Below are 7212 nucleotides of genomic sequence, written 5' to 3' on the forward strand. Positions count from 1 at the left end.
TCTAATCATAAAAGATGCAGACGAGGCGTGATGGCAGAGTTCTTTTAAGTTTACTCCACAGCGTGCTCATCAAAAACATCCCGCTGCCGGCATGACTACATTCAACAAACTAAACGGAGCTACTGCGCATGCTCTTCACTACTGTGGCATGCTGGGTAATGAAGTTCTTATGTTACCTAGCTCATGACATCACAATATATATCTGCCTTAGGCCAGCTAGAAGGCCTCACTGACAACAACGCGTGATCTGATTGGCTATCAAAACTGTCTGTCAACTGTATGTGTCCCCGCATTGTTGATTCTGAAGGCCCCGGCAGATTTGGTACAGCATGGCAACATAAACTAGCTGAATTCTGATTAGATAAAAACAATATAACCTAAAAAACAACAGTGCTGGAAGGAGCATAATTTGACATGAAGATAATATGAATACTTTTATATATTTAGGGAAAGAAAAAAAAGAAAAAAACTTTTATCTTTAATTATGATCATGATTTCTGGTTATGTTTTAGGCCAGCAGAGAAGGCCTTGCTGGCCCTGACGGCACACCATTGTAAAAGTGTCATAAGTCAGTAACATACAGGTAAAAGCCAGTAAATTAGAATATTTTGAAAAACTTGATTTATTTCAGTAATTGCATTCAAAAGGTGTAACTTGTACATTATATTTATTCATTGCACACAGACTGATGCATTCAAATGTTTATTTCATTTAATTTTGATGATTTGAAGTGGCAACAAATGAAAATCCAAAATTCCGTGTGTCACAAAATTAGAATATTGTGTAAGGCTAATACAAAAAAGGGATTTTTAGAAATGTTGGCCAACTGAAAAGTATGAAAATGAAAAATATGAGCATGTACAATACTCAATACTTGGTTGGAGCTCCTTTTGCCTCAATTACTGCGTTAATGCGGCGTGGCATGGAGTCGATGAGTTTCTGGCACTGCTCAGGTGTTATGAGAGCCCAGGTTGCTCTGATAGTGGCCTTCAACTCTTCTGCGTTTTTGGGTCTGGCATTCTGCATCTTCCTTTTCACAATACCCCACAGATTTTCTATGGGGCTAAGGTCAGGGGAGTTGGCGGGCCAATTTAGAACAGAAATACCATGGTCCGTAAACCAGGCACGGGTAGATTTTGCGCTGTGTGCAGGCGCCAAGTCCTGTAGGAACTTGAAATCTCCATCTCCATAGAGCAGGTCAGCAGCAGGAAGCATGAAGTGCTCTAAAACTTGCTGGTAGACGGCTGCGTTGACCCTGGATCTCAGGAAACAGAGTGGACCGACACCAGCTGGACTGCTGCTGAGTGGTCCAAAGTCATGTTTTCTGACGAAAGCAAATTTTGCATTTCCTTTGGAAATCGAGGTCCCAGAGTCTGGAGGAAGACAGGAGAGGCACAGGATCCACGTTGCCTGAAGTCTAGTGTAAAGTTTCCACCATCAGTGATGGTTTGGGGTGCCATGTCATCTGCTGGTGTCGGTCCACTCTGTTTCCTGAGATCCAGGGTCAACGCAGCAGTCTACCAGCAAGTTTTAGAGCACTTCATGCTTCCTGCTGCTGACCTGCTCTATGGAGATGGAGATTTCAAGTTCCAACAGGACTTGGCGCCTGCACACAGCGCAAAATCTACCCGTGCCTGGTTTACGGACCATGACATTTCTGTTCTAAATTGGCCCGCCAACTCCCCTGACCTTAGCCCCATAGAAAATCTGTGGGGTATTGTGAAAAGGAAGATGCAGAATGCCAGACCCAAAAACGCAGAAGAGTTGAAGGCCACTATCAGAGCAACCTGGGCTCTCATAACACCTGAGCAGTGCCAGAAACTCATCGACTCCATGCCACGCCGCATTAACGCAGTAATTGAGGCAAAAGGAGCTCCAACCAAGTATTGAGTATTGTACATGCTCATATTTTTCATTTTCATACTTTTCAGTTGGCCAACATTTCTAAAAATCCCTTTTTTGTATTAGCCTTAAGTAATATTCTAATTTTGTGACACACGGAATTTTGGATTTTCATTTGTTGCCACTTCAAATGATCAAAATTAAATGAAAAAAACATTTGAATGCATCAGTCTGTGTGCAATGAATAAATATAATGTACAAGTTACACCTTTTGAATGCAATTACTGAAATAAATCAAGTTTTTCAAAATATTCTAATTTACTGGCTTTTACCTGTATATATATTTGTATTCTCAACGCTTGAAATCTTTAAACAACTTAAAATTCGTCTATTGATGTGAAGACATTTTCAGGCATGGGAGCACCCTTTGAGGAAAAAAAAAGAAAAGAAAGGAAAACTGACAAAAAAAAGTGGAAAATTTCTATCGCTAACCCGAAATAAAATTTAAAAAAAGAAGACGACGTTTCCTACAATTGGGTGCATTTTTACACTTTACTTTACCTTTAGATTTATGGTCATCTACCAACCTCTTTTGGCTGTTTTTTTGTCACTTACATGTCCCATGTAATGTGAAGTGAATTATATTTATATAGCGCTTTTCTCTCGCGACTCAAAGTACTTTTACATTGTGAAACCCAATATCTAAGTTACATTTAAACCAGTGTGGGTGACACTGGGAACAGGTGGGTAAAGTGTCTTGCCCAAGGACACAACGGCAGTGACTAGGAAGGCGGAAAATGCAATGTGAAATTCTATAACATGCATGCAAAGAACTCAGAAAACGTTTCCCTTTGGCAACTCTATCCTGTAGCCACGCCCCCTCGGGTGATTTACTTCCGGTCTTGTCACCTCTGTTTACAATCCGTCACATCAGAAATATACCTTCTCGCTGGCTACTAATAAATACTCTACAACTACAACTGGTTCGGACATAACAGTGTTTGAATTGTTATCATCGAAATAGGATTAGCAGCAAATTAAGACAGCCGCCAACGTTGTGGCTCCGAAAGCGAACGCAGGCGACAACGAGGAAGTTAGCTAGATGATGCTAACTATGCTAACTCCCGAGCTAGTTTTAGCGCCCATGATAGTTTCCTTGTCCTGCAATTCAGTGCGGCATTTAGGCAAGAGGAACAGCGACGACTTGCAGCTGAGGCGAGCGTTCAACAAATTTTCGTTTAGATGCTATTTTTTGATAGTGTGTAGTTTACACAAATCACCCACGGAAACTTTGCTGTTGTTAGAGTTCCGGCCGGACGGGTCTTCAGGGGACACATTTCCAGTGTTGTTCTGCTGAGAAGCCACGGATGTAAATATACTACTCGATTGGTGATTAGAGAAAGTCTGAATGTCATTAAAACAATTAGCCACAAATGTATATTTCATTAAAAAAAAAGTGAAAAGAAAAAAATAATTACATTTTGACGTGGAAATTAAGGTTAAAAAACGCGGATTTCACATTCCTGAATTTTTCCTTTAATTTTTTTTTTTTTAAGTTTCATAGCCTTTTTCTTTAGTTTTTTTAATAATTTAATTTAATTGATAATTTATATACACAATTTATAATTAAAAAATGCATAATATGCAATATTTCTAAAAATTAATTGCAGAGTAGAATATTTGAGGTAGGTAATTACAGCCTTGAATAAGGCAATCATTCATATTGAATTTGATACAGTAGATAAAATATTTTTTCAGTGTTTCCTGAGTTAGAATGAGAGAGAACAAGCAGGACTTTTATTTATCTGCCACGTTATATATAACTGCCCAAATCATCCATCCATCCATCCATTCATTTTCTACCGCTTGTCCCTTTTGGGATCGCGGGGGGTGCTGGAGCCTATCTCAGCTGCGTGTTCATTGTATTTATGCTCATCAAAGCTCTGAAAATTCTGCGTAGTTTTTTTTCTGGCGCCATTTGGTGGTTAAGGGGCACAACTACACTAAAACAATATTTGCCTGTTTTTCCATCCATCCATCCATTTTCTACCGCTTATTCCCTTCGGGGTCGCTGGAGCCTATCTCAGCTACAATCGGGCGGAAGGCGGGGTACACCCTGGACAAGTCGCCACCTCATCGCAGGGCCAACACAGATAGACAGACAACATTCACACTCACATTCACACACTAGGGCCAAATTTTTGTGTTGCCAATCAACCTATCCCCAGGTGCATGCCTGTTTTTCATTAGTTGAGAATGACACTGATTCGGTTTTCGTGGAATCATAGTAATATGCCATGGATTACAGTCTGGTAAAATAAAATAGCATTTATAATGAGTCAATGGGGCCGGAAAAAACCCTTAAAAGAGGAACGGCACTTTTAAAAAATAATGTTTGCTTTCGTTCACAATCATGAGAGACAAGAAGACAATTTTTCTTTCTTTCATATGTAAACATCTGCTCGTTCTAAGTGGCTAGCAATGCAGCTAATGGAAGCAATCAATTGTACCTCTTAATGCATTCAGTAACCTGTGTAATAACCAAACTGTAGCGACATTGTTATTGTAAGAGTGAACACCGAGGAACTATTTTTTTCTAGTGTAGTAACACATTGCAGTGCTTCGGTATTAGCCGTAAAAGCTAACTACGGCAAGGTATAAGCTAGCTTCTGCATCAACACAAAACACGTTTGAATTTGTAATGCACAACACTGCAGTACAACACCAATTTGTACTGACTGAAAAACATGAACAATCATATTACAGTATCTGTAAAGTATTATTTCATGTTTTGTTTTTACACAGCCAGCCGACAGTGTATGTTCTGTAGTTGTCATAACACGCATGACGTGCTGCGTGTATCATGATCATTTAAAGTGTGACTCACTCCGGTTTATTTGGGGTAAGCACTCAATTTATGCCGAAATCTCCATATTCCACATTTGCAGCACCGGGTCGGCAACCTTTACCAGTCAAAGAGCCATTTTGACCAGTTTCACAAATTAAAGAAAATAATGGGAGCCGTAAAAATCTTTTGAAATTTAAAATGAAACAACACTGCATACAAAGTTGTTGTTTTTTGCTTTGTGCTATGTATAAACTCAGGGTCTCAGACACGCTGCCCACACCTTAATATGAAAATTGAATGTTAGTGCGGCCTGCGAGTTTTATATGAATGGCGCTTGACTGCGTCATACTTGTCAACCCTCCCGATTTTTCCGGCAGACTACGAATTTCAGGGCAACTATTCTCTCGAACGTGCCGTGATGGTACAGCATTTAGCGCCCACTACAACCAGCGTGCCAGCCCAGCCACACGTTGTATGGGGCTTCTACTTACTCACTAAGTGACCGCAAGGCATACTTGGTCAACAACCACACAGGTTACACTGACAGTGATGGTATAAACTTTAACACTCTTACTAATAATGCGCCACACTGTGAACCCACACCAAACAAGAATGACAAACACATTTCGGGAGAACATCTGCACCGTAACACAACATAAACACAACAGAACAAATACCCAGAATCCCATGCAGCCCTAACTCTACCGGGCTACATTATACACCCCCGCTACCAAACCCCGCCCACCTCAACCGACGCACAGAGGGGGCAGAGGGGTTGATGTGTGAGGGAGCAGGGTTGGGGTTTGGTGGTAGCAGGGGTGTATAATGTAGCCCGGAAGAGTCAGGGCTGCATGGGATTCTGGGTGTTTGTTCTGTTGTGTTTATGTTGTGTTAAGGTGCAGATGTTCTCCCGAAATGTGTTTGTCATTCTTGTTTGGTTTTGGTTCAAAGTGTGGCGCATTATTAGTAAGTGTTAAAGTTGTTTTATATGGCCACCGTCAGTGTAACCTGTGTGGCTGTTGACCAAGTATGCTTTGCTGTCACTTACGTGTGCAAGCAGACGATGCATATAACAAGAGGCTGGGCTGGCACGCTGATTATACAGATTGTAGCGGGTGCTAAATGCTGTACCATCATGGCACGCCCTTATTATTATTGTAAGGGTGAAAATCGGAGAATATTAATCCCGGTAGTTTTCGGCGAGAGGCACTGAAATCCAGAAGTCTCCCGGGAAAATCGGGGGAGGGGGGTCGGCAAGTATGCAGCTGAGCCGCATCAGAGTGATCAAAGAGCCGCATGCGGCTCCGGAGCCGCGGGTTGCCGACCCCTGACCTAGTCGATTTCACCTCACTCTCTCTGCGTCTGTCTGCTCCAACGTTTCACACTCTTCTTCGGGTTGGCTTCTAGAAGCAGCAGTAAATCCTTTGTTTATTCAGCTTGAAAAAGAGAAGGTTATGAATCCTCATTTGTCCAAAAATATTCGTCTTTGTGTTGTTACCAAGTCTGCCATGATAATAACACAAACACAAGCGTTTTGTATCCGGAAGTAGGAAGACACATTTGTTGCTGGAAGTCAGATGTGCGCTGAAGAAATAAATACCGGAAATGATTAAAATGATCAAAATATGGTAAATATCGTACATATTACACATTGTTAAGAACGTGTCTGTTACCACATTATATATAGACGTGCAGTGTGTATACAAAACGCTGCCAGAGGGTTGTGAAGTTGCTTTGGAAGGCTACAACAGTTAGCCACATCTCCCAAGCGTTTATCATCTTTAAAATCCTACAAACAAAAAGACGGGAAGTGAAGTGATTTATATTTATATAGCGCTTTTCTCTAGTGACTCAAAGCGCTTTTACATAGTGAAACCCAATATTTAAGATACATTTAAACCAGTGTGTGGGTGGCACTGGGAGAAAGTGGGTAAAGTGTCTTGCCCAAGGACACAACGGCAGTGACTAGGCTGGCGGAAGCGGGGATCGAACCTGGAACCCTCAAGTTGCTGGCACGGCCACTCTACCAACCGAGCTAGTGTGTTCTTCATCCATCCATTTTCTACCGATTGTCCCTTTCGGGGTAGCGGGGCGCCGCTGGAGCCTATCGCAGCTTCTTGTCTCTCATGATTGTGAATAAGCAAAACTCCAAAAAATGTGCGTATATTTTATTATGTCCTGACAACGTTGCAATCAAAAACACAATGTAATTGTTATAAAAAAGCCCTCCGTGTAATCTCAGACTAACTAACTTTCAAAATTGGCACTCAGCATCGAGGGTTAGAATTGGGGGTTAAATCACCAAAATTGATTCCCGGGCGCGGCCACTGCTGCTGCTCGCTGCTCCCCTCACCTCCCAGGGGGTGATCAAGGGTGATGAGTCAAAAGCAGAAAATAATTTCACCACACCGAGCGTGTGTGTGACAATCATTGGTACTTTAACTTTAAAATGAACAACCATATCACATAAGGAACACATGTAATGCCTGTTTTGGGCCCTAGGGGTGCACAAGGGTTGAGTC

This window comes from Nerophis lumbriciformis, linkage group LG39 (assembly GCF_033978685.3).
Source record: "Nerophis lumbriciformis linkage group LG39, RoL_Nlum_v2.1, whole genome shotgun sequence".
In the NCBI taxonomy this organism is placed as follows: Eukaryota; Metazoa; Chordata; class Actinopteri; order Syngnathiformes; family Syngnathidae; genus Nerophis; species Nerophis lumbriciformis.